Genomic DNA, 14595 nt, shown 5'->3' on the forward strand with positions numbered 1-14595 from the left:
AATTGAGTTCTTTTCTTCTAAGCCACAAGTTATTTGCAGAGGTTAGCTACTTATAGAAAAAAAAAAAGAACACCTCTCTTTTAGAAGTAAAGAATGTGTTATTTGACTTGAAACACAACAGGGATATTCCTTGGCCGGGGTTTGGCTGTGCTTTCTTCCTAACAGCCTTCTCTGAATTCATTTGTGAGGTAACCTCACGTGAAATCTGAAATCTAGAATGGTGTCAATCACAGTTTTATTGTCTCCTCCATATTAATGAAGCCCACAGCCAAACAACCAAAGCTCTGTACTAATTGCTTGTCCTCAGAGTCAGGTATTTCAAGTCTAATTCTCCTAGAACACCAGCTGGCGTGGAGTGTGCAAAAGCTTCTTTCATTAACCATTTACGTACTAATTTCATGCAAAAGAAGCTTTGGAGTCCATACAATGACATCAAGCCTAACAGTGAGCCCTTTCCCAATTTTTATCAATATACTGAGTCAACCTATGGATGCATCTAGTTGAAACAGATGTTTGGGTTGTCAAGATGTGTCCAAACAACTGGACGCAGTGCCCTGAGTTTGATTCACCTTCACCCCTGCGGCGTGTCCGCTGAGCCTCAGGCAAATCCCGGGGAGCAGTAAACCATGAATGAGTGAGTGGATTATTTTGTCACTGAGGAAGAAATCAATCTTACTAGAGGACCCTCAGGGCTGGGCTTCAACATCGTCGGTGGGACAGATCAAGAGTATGTCTCCTATGACAGTGGCATTTATGTCAGCAGAATCAAAAAGAATGGGGCTGCAGCCCAGGATGGGCGGCTCCAGGAGGGTGATAAGATCCTCTCGGTAAATGGCCAAGATCTAAAGAACCTGCTGCACCAGGATGCCGCGCACCTCTTTCGTAATGCAGGCTATGCTGAGAGTGCAGCACTGGTTACAGGTGCAGAATGGACCTATAGGACATCGAGGTGAAGGGGAGCCAAATAGTATTCCTGTAGCTGTGATACTGTTGCCAGTGTTTGCTCTCACCATGGTAGCAGCCTGGGCCTTTGAAAGACTCGCTTTCTGCCAGCGCTCCCAGTGAACTTAGGTTTCTCTCACCCTCCTTCCCTGCTATTTTATCCATATCTTCCCCCCTCCGAATAACCAACACATGAGTGAAAGTGACTGATTCCGACCTAGCACCTTGCTGTTCAAAACCTCCAAATGTTTATGTTCTAATGGGAGAGTAAAGATATTCTTTGAAGGAAAGCTGGGCATAAGCTGAGACTTACTTAGAACAAATGAGGAATTACGTATTTTACTAGGACTGCCAATAAAAATTCAGCTAGGACCCAAAGAGGGAAAGATCCAGTCTTCCTGCCACCATGAGTTACACCATTTTTCTTAACTGGCATGGAAGGCCAGATGGATAACGTGAGAGGAAGCGAGGATTTTCTTAATGATCTTCCTTGGGAAGTATTTGTGGCCTTTTACATACATTCTTTTTACATTCTTGAGTGCCTATATTGGACACAAGAGAATAAGAAGAGCTTTTTAACTTTTTTTTAAAAAGCAAATAACACACACACACACATGCATTCTTACGTGATAGTATAATATTGATGCCTTATGGAGAATTAAAGAGGTGAAGAAACCACTTTGGTTTCTGATCCAAGAGATGATCCTAATTGAAGAACGTTTGAATGTCTGCTTTGTAGAGCACACACAGCGGGAATGAGGAAGCTTTTTAAGAGGGTGCTCAGAGTCAGAAAAGTAATAGCTGAAGAAACTAATCGAACATTGTGGAAGAACAACCTTTTCATAATACCTATGGTGGTATTAAGGTAAATTATAAAATAACTCAAGTTGATTATTCAAAAAAAAACACACACAAGATATTCAGCTAAGTTTTATCAGGCTCGGGGCTGCCTAATGGCTTTGTGGAGCCTCATCGCCAGGATGCCAGAGCGCTGAGGTGGCCGTGGCCAGGCTGGAGTCACCGGGCCAAACCAAACCAGCAAGACCCGGAAAAGATCGGGCCCTGGGCAGCATCTGAACCCCTCTAGGCTGATGACCATTCTCTGATTTCTAGCAGGACAGAGAAGAAATCAGTGCTGCTTCTGATTTAGTTAAGTTGAAAAGGCCTGGGTTACTATTTTTTTCAAAGACACTAAATACTTGTTATGGTTTTTATTATCAAGTGAATAAACTTGTTTTTTTTCCAGAGGGGGAAAAAAGATGTGTCCAAACAGAGTGTTTATTGTGATAAATATTAGCTAGGCAGAGGCTTTTCATTACAGAAACATTCCAAATAATGAACAAGGTGTAAACTACAGAAACTTATGATCCTTGAAAGAACTATACCTGCTGGAAAAGATTACATTGTTTTCCAAATGCACCACTATGTGATTTCCCAGATTCAATGCATATTTATTATGCTAATGGATGAAGGGATGAAATTTGATCATCTTTTTGATTCGTCGCTGGTCTATTAAATTCCACATTGTTGCTGGGAGTGAATCCTATGTATTCCCTTCCTCATGTGCTTAGTTCCTCCTTTACATGTTTATATACTCTGTTCTGTACACAATGACTAACACAATCCCTTTCATTCAGCCCTCACAGTCCATGTGCTTATTAAATTTCCCTTTGGGATCTCAACTGTTTTACCCTACTGCTCTTTCTGCTATGAAAGTTTAGTCTGTAAGTGCCCACCACACATCTAGGAAGCTCCAAAACCTTTCAAGCAATGTGAAAACGTTTGTTGTCTGGAAAAAGAGGAAAGTATTCCTTCTTGTGGAGGTTTACCATGCGCCTAACAGTTGGCTAAATATATGGAAAACAGTCACACTCATGAGACTGACGATTTAATTTGAGAAAGAAAACCAACTGGCATGAAACGATGGTAAAGAAGTGAGGGGTGTTGCGCATTGGGGCTGTTTGAGGTGTGAATTGTGTTTCACAGGCAGGTAGACAGGATCGCCCAGCCTGAGGTCATTCAGGAAGGCCTTCAAAACAAGCCAACCATTTTCATAAGCCCCCTGTGAGAGTCAGATCACAGACATGGGACTTAGACAGATCTGAGAGGATGAGAAGCGCTTGGCCTGCCCAGGAAGAGTAGGTAAAGCTCTTTGAATTGCAGACGCCAGGGGCAGGGAATGGACAGGGGAGAGCCATGACTGAGGTAATCGGCTTAACACCACTTCAGCTCCTCTTCTGAAAGTCCTCTTACCCTCATGCAGATATGCCAGCTTAGATTTTTCAATCCATTTTGGCTTATGCATTCAGTTCAGAGGTTTCTCTGTAGGAGGGAGAGAAGAGCAGATAGTGCTGTTCTTTAGGGTTTGGGACGATGATCTTGCAGAAATGATAGAATGAAACTGACTAGCATCTTTTTCTTGCAAAGGGAAGCACCTGGGGAGATGAAGGTGCCTGCCCACCCTAAAATGTGTGATAAATTCCGAGACACTGTGCCCCAGGAACCTGGTAAACGAGTTCTGGAGGTTATTCGCTCATGCATTGTCTTTGGGTTTTATAAAACTTCTCAAGTAGCTCAATTTAAAAGGCATTTATTTCGGTGCTAAAATACAGTGTTTTAAAGTGAATAGTATTCATTATTCTTTGTGCCTTCTGAATTCCATGTATGCTTGTCTGCATTCAAAATCCCCTGCTATGGAGACTAGGAACCAATCATTTCTGGTTCAGAGATTTAAAGACACCAAAATACCTTAGTCAGGCAGAAGGAGTGTACAAGGAAAATATGTACTTGAAATATAATAGGAATTCAGCAGCAGGCGATTGCATGTTCTGTCTTCTGTTTAAAATGAAGTGGTTTTGTTTTTAAGATAATTCAATATTACAATCTTCTATTCTGTCAAAACAATTGCATTGGAGCAGCAGTTGTGGAGATTCTGGAGGCTGAAGCCAGTTCTTGCCGCGCCGCCACCACACTCCTGCAGGTCCTGCCGGATGGCTACAGGAGGAACTGTACAATGTGGACTATGCCGATGACATCCGAGATTTGGACAGTGAGCAGGAAGTTTTGCCTTTGTCACAAATTCAAGAGTGCTCTTCTAGCACGATACCTCCTGCCATTTTCCTCAAGGTCCCAGAGCTGCGGGTGTGGAGCTCAGTTACACAACATGGCAGGAGAAAACACTCATTCTGGAAGGAGCAACGCAGTGAGCCCATGGCAGGAAAGTGGGGGCAGGATGTGCTGCCAGGGCTCCGTCAGGCTTGCTGGGTTCCACTCGCTCTCCAGCCCTGATCCACAGCCCGAGGCAGGGCCTCAGAGGAAGCACTTGGTGACGAATACCTAACAAGATAGCAGCAGTCTCAGAGTAAACTGGATTTTTGCAGAAAGTCCTCTTTTTCAATTGATTTGCAGTGTGTGTAAAAGCTAAGAAGAAGGGTCTCAGTCCGTTAGAGCACAGCAATGTCAAGGGAATGAATAAGGAACCGATGCTCACCTGAGCTGACAAATAGGAGGCCAAACCTGAGGGAAGTAATCACTGGGATCCAGGTGTGCTGACATGCAGTCAAACGATCAAGGATTGGCAAATTTACCCTACCCAAGGCCAGAGGCTCCCTGAGCCACATGGCTGTTATCAGAACTCCTATATCCCGTTCTGGGTGCCTCAAATCAACTGTCTGTGTTCCAATAAAACTTTATAAAACAGGTCAGGGACCATGTTGGGCTGTGGCTTACAGCCTGCTCGCTCTGCTTCAGACCTAAAGGACACAATGATCTTGGAAATCTACTTGGCAGCTTCTTTATGAGACACATCCCACTTCTGATCTATCATGGAGAATATCAATTTTTCATAGGTCCAGAGGGTACCATTAGATGAAAATGCCTGTTCTGACTCAGGCAAAACTGACTCTTTTTATAGCTTTCTGAGGAAAAGGTTGTTATGAGAATTTCTAAGTATTGAAGAGTCATCTGTCAGGATTGGCTTTGTACTGCTATTTCCTTAGGTGTGGAAGATTTGTGTTTCTGAATGCCTTTCAGAAGTTGAGTACACTTGCAGCAAAGGTCATTCATTATCCCTGTTAGATAATATTAACCTGAGCAATCTCAGAAAAACCTAAGTATGTACTTCTTTTTCAGAAGTGGGATTCCAGAGTTTTGTGGTTGAATAGAAGTTAAGAAATGGAAATGAAGTGAAAGTTTTCCAAAACAGCCCTAATTTTGATGCACAATTGCTCTTGGATCATAAATAAAAGTTGATGTTTCTTTAAGTTGCAGTTGTATATGTGTATACATGTGTGTAAGAGAGACTGTGTATATGGGAAAGGGAGACAGAGAAAGAGAGAGGCAGTGAGACAGGGGACAGGGGAGAAAGGGAGGGAGGGAGGAAAGGAGGGAGGCAGAGAGCAAGGGCCATCTTTGAGAGGCAAGTCAGAAAATATCCTGGCAATAAATGTCTTAGCATTAGAACCTCTTTTCCCATTAAACCTGTTTGGTGGGTTCAGTGTCTTTAGACATGCTGGAGCTAAATCAGTCTAACTTTTACTAAGGCCAGCTTACAAGACCTTTCCCTTCCTAGCAGCTAATTGTTTAAAAACAGTCCTTTAAGAAATATATTATTCTCTTGGGTGAATTCAGCAGCAAGACTTGGGTGAGAATGGAAGGTCAGAGTCTATAGTGTGAGTCAAGGAATGGACGGAAGGGCTGGTGTGCATGCTTTGTTGCCTACTTCTGAGTCCATAAACAGCTCCTGCCTCAACTTCCCTACCTGACTCCCCGTTGGCTCTTCTGCATTTCACTCTGCTGCCTTCGCCCTCCCTGTGGCCCTCACAAACTCCTGAACACAGGGCAGAGTTTGTGTCAGGATGTGTCTGAAACAAAGCACTTCGTTCTTTTCTGTTTCCTTTTTTATCTCACCCATGCTGAGATATAACAAATGGAGAAAATGCTTATGAATGTATAATGTCCCCCAATATAAAGATTGCATTTTCAAAGAAAATAGTTTTGTTTATCTATAAATCCTTTCAGAGAGCATTTGAAAGAAAAGTTACTGACTAGGAACCTTTTACTAGGAATTAGTTACAGTAAAACATCCTTTCTTATGGTTCAATAATTAGTCTCCAAAATGAACTCAGGATAATAATCTTGCCCTAACAGTCTTGCTTTAATTTTAGTGATGAATATTGCGTATAGATTATCTTAGATACCATTTCAGATATTTAAAATGGTGGTCTCTTTCTCAATCATGTCCATGCACTTGTCATTAAATAATTACACTATGTCTAGGTTTGGTATGAGAGTCTCACAAAACACATTTTCCATTATTTTCTGATTAACTGAATATGGAAATTTAGCTCAGAACCTGAGCATTTACTGTTCTCACATGACTGTGAGAACATCAAATAAGAACATGATGATGTATTATAAAGCCCCTATTTTGGTAGAAAGGTACATTTCAGTTAGTCAAAAAAATGCCAAATCTGTTCCACACATATTGCAGCATATTAAGTTAAGTATCATTCCCACCACCTGAGAGCCACCCCCAAATATGTGTCTGTGTGTGCAGTTGGAGCCTGGAGACTCTGCAGGGCCCATAGTGGCCAAACAGAATCATCAGGATCTGATATGGGCTACTCTGGATCAGGAAACCCAACAGGAACTGCCTCTGTATGCCTCTCAGTAAGTCATTTTACACGTGTACATATCCATTCATTCAAATGCAGGAAGCCTTCATCTCTACATCAGGTGCTGTAAGGAATTCTTCCAACATTACACTGCTTCTTATCACTAAATTGAAAAGAAACATATACAAATCGTTGACAAGATAATGTGTCTAATCCTTAACAGTGGACTAAAATACTATGTTTAAATTGAGAACAAGTATAATTATTTATAAATGTATATAAGTATACATATATTTGACAGAAAAAATGTACACATTTTTCAGATATTAATTTTAGTGTATTTTTGCAAACTGGAAATTTTTGCAAAAATAGTGTTATTGTATCCATATTCCATCCTAGTCAGATAGGCTGTTCTAGACTAGCTATGTCTATATTCATCATTGCATATTCTAAACAGCTCAAGATTTGCTTTCTAAAAATGAGACCAAGGACAGTCAGATTTTGGTAAAAGATGTTCATTGAACAGTTGATACGTCATTAAATGTCCTTCTTAAAAAGCTATTTCAATTATCAGGTTACTTTATTGAGGATAACAATTCTGAAAACTTGCTGATAAAAATAACGTTTGCAAAAAAAAAATAACGTTTGCAGGGTTGGGAATATGGCCTCATGGTAGAGTGCTTGCCTCCTATACATGAAGCCCTGGGTTCGATTCCTCAGCACCACATATATAGAAAACGGCCAGAAGTGGCGCTGTGGCTCAAGTGACAGAGTGCTAGCCTTGAGCAAAAAGAAGCCAGGAACAGTGCTCAGGCCCTGAGCTCCTCCTCCTCCTCCTCCTCCTCCTCCTCCTCCTCCTCCTCCTCCTCCTCATCATCATCATCATCATCATCATCATCATCATGTTTGCATCCTAAATATAATAGTTTTCTATTTAAGAAAGTTTCACTGATTCTAGAACATCAAAATATCACAAATAAATTTATGTTGCCCATATCTGCCCATCTTCCTGCCTTTGATATCTATCTGTAGTTTGCAAGACAGAATATGGTGACCATGGACACCGAAGTAACTAGGATTTTCTGCAACCCAGAGTCCACCTTGTCTCCAAAGAATAGAACATTTCTTGTACTGAAACTTTTGTTTTCTGAAATGAAGAGCTTTCTCAAATGTTTCTTCTATATTGGCTTGACAAAGCCAATTATAATTCTTAAGTGATTCAGCCAACTGGCATGTATGCATGGATGGTAGTAGGTAACGCTGGATCTTTATTTCTATGTCTGGTACTTCCAGTTAGACACGGGAGAAGGACTGGTCATGTGCTGGGGAATGCCTTACAGACAGGTATCTGCTGGAGCCCCGGGAGGTAGAGCGTGGGGACTCTGTGAGGCTCTTGTGTATGGAGTGCTTCCTGCAAAGAAAGATGGGATCTCAGTAGGACAGCACACACTGTTTGCAAAACAAAATTAATTAAAGCACCCAGATGTACAACCCATATTCCTGGAAATGGTGATGATTGATTTCTTCATGTGTTAGACAACATTTCGATCACCCGCTGTTTTCCTGCCATCCGTCAACCCCTTGGTACTAGGGCCCTAGATTGTGGTTTTCTCCCCTCTCTTCACTTATCTGGGAAATTCTGGCACTAGCCAGGTTTGGAATATTTCTCTTCAGACATTCTTAAGTTATTTGGTAAGAAGTAAAAGTCTTTATTGCATTTTTTTCCCTGAGAAACTGCTTTTTCTTTTGTCTTGGTTTAAGCCCTGAATTCAGCTAAGGCTCTTTATTCCCATAAATTGTCCTGCAAAGCCACACTTTCAGAGGTGAGAAGATAAAGAGCTTTTATGTTTTAACTAAAAATAGACATTGTTTCAGAAAATAGTTAATGTATTTTTTTAAAATATCAAAGACAATTTTACAAGAGAATCCAGGAACATGGTTTCATAAAAGAGAACCCAGTGCTTCTGATCCCTGCACCAGCAGGTTTCCACGCTGTTGTTGAAGGACTCCCGCCTGCCAGAGGCAGTGCCACCAGAATGGAGTTCACAGTTACCCTGTCAGGCAGCAGGGGCTTCTTGCAAATCAGGCTTGTCTTGGTTGGCTTAGTCCAGATGACTGAGCAGTCTGGGAAGCCTTCTCTTAATTCAGGGCATCTTCACTCTCAGTGACTCAATGTCCTCAGGGGTGCTAGGCAGGTGCTCCATCATGGAACTCTAGGGGCACCCCTTTTGTGCTGTAGTTATTTCCCAGATAGCGACTCATGCTTCTGCGGGGGCTGGCCTTAGACTTCCATCTTCGTCCCTATACCTCCTATATAGCTGAAGTTGCAGGCACATCTACCTTGTTTGTTGAGATGGGGTCTCATAGACTTCTCACCTGAGGTTGGCCTTGAATTGTGATCCTTTCTTCCTCTACCGCCTGTGTAGTTGGGATTACAAACTTTGCTACCATGATCAGAAGATTATCCCTTTTCTTTCCAGTCACTGGACTAGTCAGGAATACATAGTTGTCCCGGGGGCAGCATTTAGAAGTCAATCAACTGGAACCATTTTTCAATGACTTCATTTTTCTTCTGGCCAACCCTATACCTTTAGGGAAATGGTGTTAAATCCTGGGAATCTGGTACTCTCATGAAAGAAAAAAGCATGACAAATTTCCAGAAACTTCCAGAGAGCTACAGAAAACCAAGAATTCAACCTTGTAATACTGTAGGGAGTGTCCAGAATTAGCTGATTTCAGGAGTAAACCGGGCTGCAAAGGCCATAGGAAACTAGTCATCAACAAGACCAAGCTCCTAGACCCAGCATGGCTCTGGAGAGCAGAGAAATCTTGCCTGAACAAGAAGAAAAGTAACTGGACAAATGAGTTTGTAGTGCGTCCATTTGTGAAGACAGAGACATTAATAATGACAACAATAATAAGTACTGGTCAGGTGCCGGTGGCTCATGCCTATAACTCTAGCTACTCAGGAGGCTGAGATCTGAGGATTGGGGTTCAAAGCCAGCACAGGTAAGAAAGTCCATGAGACTCTTTTCTCCAGTTCACCACCAGAAAAACCTGACGTGGCACTGTGGCTCAAGTGGTAGAGGGCTAGCCTTGAGCAAACTTGCTCAGGGACAGTGCCCAGGCCTGGAGTTCAAGCCCCACAATGGACAATAAATAAGTAAATACATATTTCAATAAATAAATAAGTAAATAGTACCTACTCTATGCTCAGAATTAAGCTAAACACGTTGTATGAACTTTCTCCATTAAGCGATGACAGGAGTAATCCAGGGCATGGATGTTTTTTATTATTATTATCTACATTTTATCCATCAGGAAATAGTGAGAGAGGAAAAGGTCCATCACAGGTCCCATAACTGGATACCTTTTGTTCATAATGTAACTAAGGAGTTGTCACATTTATTGTGTTTTTGATTCATCAGTTGAACATAAAATTTCTTAATGTTTCCCCAGTGAAATAAAAATATATTCTCACTAATCTGTAAGCAATTCTACTGGATTTGTTTTCTGCTTATTTTATCTGACTTACAGGTTTTAGGGTAGCAGAGACCACATCTGTCTCTTTGATCTTTCAGATGTTCTGTAATTATGGGCTTAATAAACAGACTTTCATGATAAAGAAAAGGAGGAATGGGAAATTCAGGTCAGAGGATGGCTTTTCACTGATATGCTCAACTAGGAATTGACATTGCCTATCAAATATCTTATCTTTATATATTATATCTGCTTGGAAAGAGATTCAGATTCAATTTTTCCTAAGTGAAGCTTTTTAATATTTCTTGAAACTAAATGGAAAATTTTCCAAATTAATGCTCAACAGTTTGGCATGTGGGGGAAAAAAAAATCTTTCCTCGCAAGGAGCTTTTCCAGGGAACAGATTAGTGTTAATTAGAGGATGTTTTACTAATGGAATATTTTTCTTCCCATTAGTGTCACTGTCCTTCAGCTCTGACATGATGTAGAGGCAAGAACTGATGTGATAGGCAGGCAGACCATTTCACAAAAGTATCACCTGTCCTGAGACCACTGTCTTTCCTTTGAAGGCCTGTTTGTACGGCCTGCCATCATTTGGGAACTACCTGTTAAGTTGCAATGAGCCAGAGTCTTTTCTCCAATCCACTCAAATTCTTATTCCAATAAGTAAAATCATTCTTAAATAACTTTTCATACAAATATATATATATATACATATATATGAATAGGCCTAGAAATTAGCGTATTGGCTATTGTTCCTTTAATTGTGTACAACAATAATCCAAGGGCTTCTTGGGTTGGCTTCACACTCCAAGCTGTTTGTGGTGAATCAGGTAGGAATGCTGGCGAGATTGCTGGGATATGTAACCATTAAAAACACCTGCCACACTTTGTCTTCATGTTTGCAAGATGGTACCGGGGCTGGCTGGCAGGGTACACGTAGTAACATGTGATCAACTGGGTGAGCGACAATCACATCCTCTGAAGTCTGATGGAGGAGGGTTCTAGATCACAGTACCTGGTAGGCAGGTCAGGTTTTGTTGCTCCTGGGGACTGACGATCGTAGCTCTAAGACGATTTGAATACCTACAGCGAGGATGATATGAACTGTGGCAATCCGTACCTCACGTCAGTAACCTAGAAGACCCAGCTTCCGCTCCCAGGCTTCCACGTGGAACAGGGAGCCCCCAGTTTGATGGCCTTGGGCTAAGGTCTAGTGGAGGCTGCGCTCAGGCTGTGAAGGCTTGTGTGGTGAAGGATGTGCCTGCTGGCCAGCGCCCTTACCCTGGCGCGGCCCCACGGGCTGGCGGCTGGCTCCCCAGAGCAGGCGGAAAGCTGCAGTGTCTTCTATGACCGCATTTCCCAGGTTGAACTCCTTCACTACTGCTTGGGGAGGGGGCCTCTTGGCCAGTCAGTCCTGCCCTGGGTGGGAGGTAGTTAGGGTCCACTTGTGGGGAGAGAAACAAATGATTGGTAGACATTAGAAACTATTGAGAATCTACTGAAATACTTCCAATATATTTGCATAAATCATCTATTACTTTAAATGGCTCGACATTTCATAGTTTTCAGTTTATCAATAAGAAGGGCTTTTAAACAAAGTACCTTTCCTGGAAATTAGCAAACTTTTTAAAAATATATACGATGCTATTTAAAATTTTTTTTAAAACCACTTATAATCATGAGAACAAGAATCTGAATAATGACACAATTTTGTTTTTATCTCCATTTTATTCCTCTGGAATAGATTCAACAAATGAAATATAAACAGATTAATTAATTAGAGCCAGGCTCCAATGTGTACCATTGTATTCCTAGCTACTCAGGAGGCTGAGATCTGGAAGAATGAGTTTCAAAGCCAGCTCGGGCAGACAAAGTCACCAAACACGGAAGCTACAGAGCAATTGGGAGTGCTCTCCTGTCAGGAAGTGGGCACCTCCATATCCTCTGCACATGTCTGGGCATCAAGTCATTTGTCTTTTCTTACCTAATGTGTCTCTGCAGCGCAGCTCCTACTAATCCTCCAAAGAGGTGTCCTGTGACTGCAGGGTGATCAGAGGGCCTTTCTGCACTCAGGGGAGACTGCAGTGGACCTCAGGTCTCAAAACGGGCAACAGGAAAGGAGTCCACCGGGGCCTAAGGTGCTGCTCACAAGAGCAGATGTTCAGGGTGACTTGCGGTGCCCTCCAGGTCTGAATGCACATTTTCAGGTGGCCCTTTGTCTTTCATAAATGCATTTATAAAAATACATGGCCCTTAAAGTAGAAGCCCTGACCCCAGGAGGAGCTCATGGAGAAAGCTTGGCCTTCAAGAGCCTTCTGTCACTCAGTGCACTCTGCACTCCTCAGTGCAGAGCAGATCTGTGGAAGCCCACGACGGATGCGAGGGGCGGGGAGGGGGAGGAGAGGCTGCCACATGAGAACTTTACCAGCAAACATTTCTCACCACCAGTCAGCTTTTAATAAAGTTTCCAGATCCTAGCAGAAGAACAGATTACAAAGCTCCAAGTGAGGAAATGAGCTTGGAAACCGAGGAATGATAGATGGGAAGGAGGGGATGAGAACCAGGCCTGAGGAGAAACACCTGGTGATTGGCCCTGGAAACTGCGCTGCCGCTGCCGAAGGGACCTGGTCCTGTGTGCCGGCCCCATCTGCAAGAGCTGCAGCACAACCACATCCAAGGGTTCTGAGACTCTGGACATCTGGGCCAACAGGATACTAGGATGACTAAAACTCAAATACTTGACCAAATCGTTGACTGCGTGGGTACAAAGAGCAGGGCACTGATTGGGATTTGGTGCTGAAGGCTACTGTACAGCTTCTTCAGTGGTTCCTAGTTGTCTATGTTTTGTCTAGCTTTGGGTACAGCCTGCCCCCCCCCCCCCAGTGTCAACATTGCTCCCACAATGACAGGGAATACAGGGCAGGTGGGTGACAAGGAAGGCTACAGGACTGGGTTTTTGCTCATGGAACCAACTCTGACACAGGAAGAAGAGCTCAGTCTGTCTGAGCCTTAAAAACTATGGGATGGGCTGGGGATATGGCCTAGTGGCAAGAGCGCTTGCCTTGTATACTTGAAGCCCTGGGTTCGATTCCCCAGCACCCTATATACAGAAAATGGCCAGAAATGGCACTGTGACTCAAGTGGCAGAGTGCTAGCCTTGAGCAAAAAGAAGCTAGGGACAGTGCTCAGGCCCTGAGTCCAAGGCCCAGGACTGGCAAAAAAAAAAAAAAACAACAAAAAAAAAACTATGGGATGACTTTGCAGTTATTAATTGATAGAAGGATTCAATAGCAAGGTGGAAATGTGGTGGGTAATGGTGGGAATGTCCAGGCCAATTGCTCTAAGTCTAAACAGACTCCTGAGATGCCTTAGTGTATGTTGTGACTCGCTGCAGGCTGTATTACATCAGGTTGGGGTGATGTCCTCATCAATAAGCACATCAATGCAGTGATTAGCATATTGTGTTGTAAACTCAGCTGGCCTAATACACTGGCCTACGTGCTTGTTCAGTAAATAGTTGTTTAATAAATACTTACTAATCAGCCTAACCAATGCTTGCTGAATACCCATTACAAAAAGGCACTGGGTAGTGATAGAAAAATGCATCTGGGCCTCCCACAGACCACAGTTTGGAGACTGACTACCTCTGAGTGCTTTGTCTTTGCCCTTTTCATACAGGATTTTGATTTTGGTTTTTAGAAGGAAAAAAAACCAACACAACAGGGAATGCGGATATGCTTGAAACATGTCTTGTTTTCTAGCATGTTCCAATGTAAGACGACCTGTCTCCAGGTTAGTCTATTGAAGACAGAGAGACCCAGCGCCAGGATGCCAAAAAGACATTTTGCCTTTATGAGAGCACTTCCTGTTCCAAGCTCTAGGTTACAATAAGGATATACATGATGTATCATTTCAGAGTACAGTAAAGACTCCCACTTAGCTTTAAAGAGGCAACCAAAGTAATAGTGAATAGGGCAGGAAGCGAGTGGTGGCTTGGATCCCAGAAGGGCTGGCCATGTCCCGGCCTCTGAGGAAACAACAAATCTTTGAGGCAGTTCAAATCTCAAGCGCAGCCCAGGGCAGGGGCTTCAGTGTGCAGTTGGAAAGAAGTGCAGAGGAATGGGGAACTCAGCCCTGCAGAGGGTGGAAGTGGGGATGGTGGGTCTCTCAGGCTTCTCTGGGCAGTGCTTTGCTCTAGACAAGTCTCTGTGAGCTCTTGCACATGACTTCTGCAGGTCTTCATGCAGGCCTAGAAAAGGCACGGAAGGAATAGAAGATAGCAGAACAACATATTGAAGATATGCATGTAACATACTACATGATGCCAGTCACCACCCATCACCTCTCACTTTCGTAGCGTTGTTCACCAGTTGACCGCACATGTCATCCACTGCCCACGGGTCCCATTTTACTGAGCAACAGAAATGAGAAACTGAACCCTGGAAGGCTGAGACTGGGCCCAGCTGGCTTTCTCTTCTCAGAGGCCTGGGCTGGGCCTCTACCTACAGCTTCCCGGGGGACTTCGTAAGGTGGTAGCATGCCAAGGTGGGAGCGC

At 43.0% G+C, this 14595-nt stretch overlaps 1 protein-coding gene, 1 long non-coding RNA gene and 1 pseudogene across 2 annotated transcripts in view; 2 read left to right on the forward strand and 1 right to left on the reverse strand.

The window, feature by feature from the left end:
* Nucleotides 1-14595, forward strand: part of Maml2 (mastermind like transcriptional coactivator 2) — a 254013-nt gene that overhangs the window by 79299 nt on the left and 160119 nt on the right. The window lies entirely within an intron of this gene.
* On the forward strand, nt 612-1369 carry LOC125349695 (annotated as a pseudogene).
* Nucleotides 11338-14003, reverse strand: LOC125349697. The gene is made up of 2 exons (XR_007210558.1): nt 13287-14003; nt 11338-13056 (listed from the first exon to the last, which is right to left on the reverse strand). It is a non-coding gene; the product is annotated as an uncharacterized LOC125349697 (long non-coding RNA).

This window comes from Perognathus longimembris, chromosome 3, assembly GCF_023159225.1.
Source record: "Perognathus longimembris pacificus isolate PPM17 chromosome 3, ASM2315922v1, whole genome shotgun sequence".
Lineage (NCBI taxonomy): Eukaryota > Metazoa > Chordata > Mammalia > Rodentia > Heteromyidae > Perognathus > Perognathus longimembris.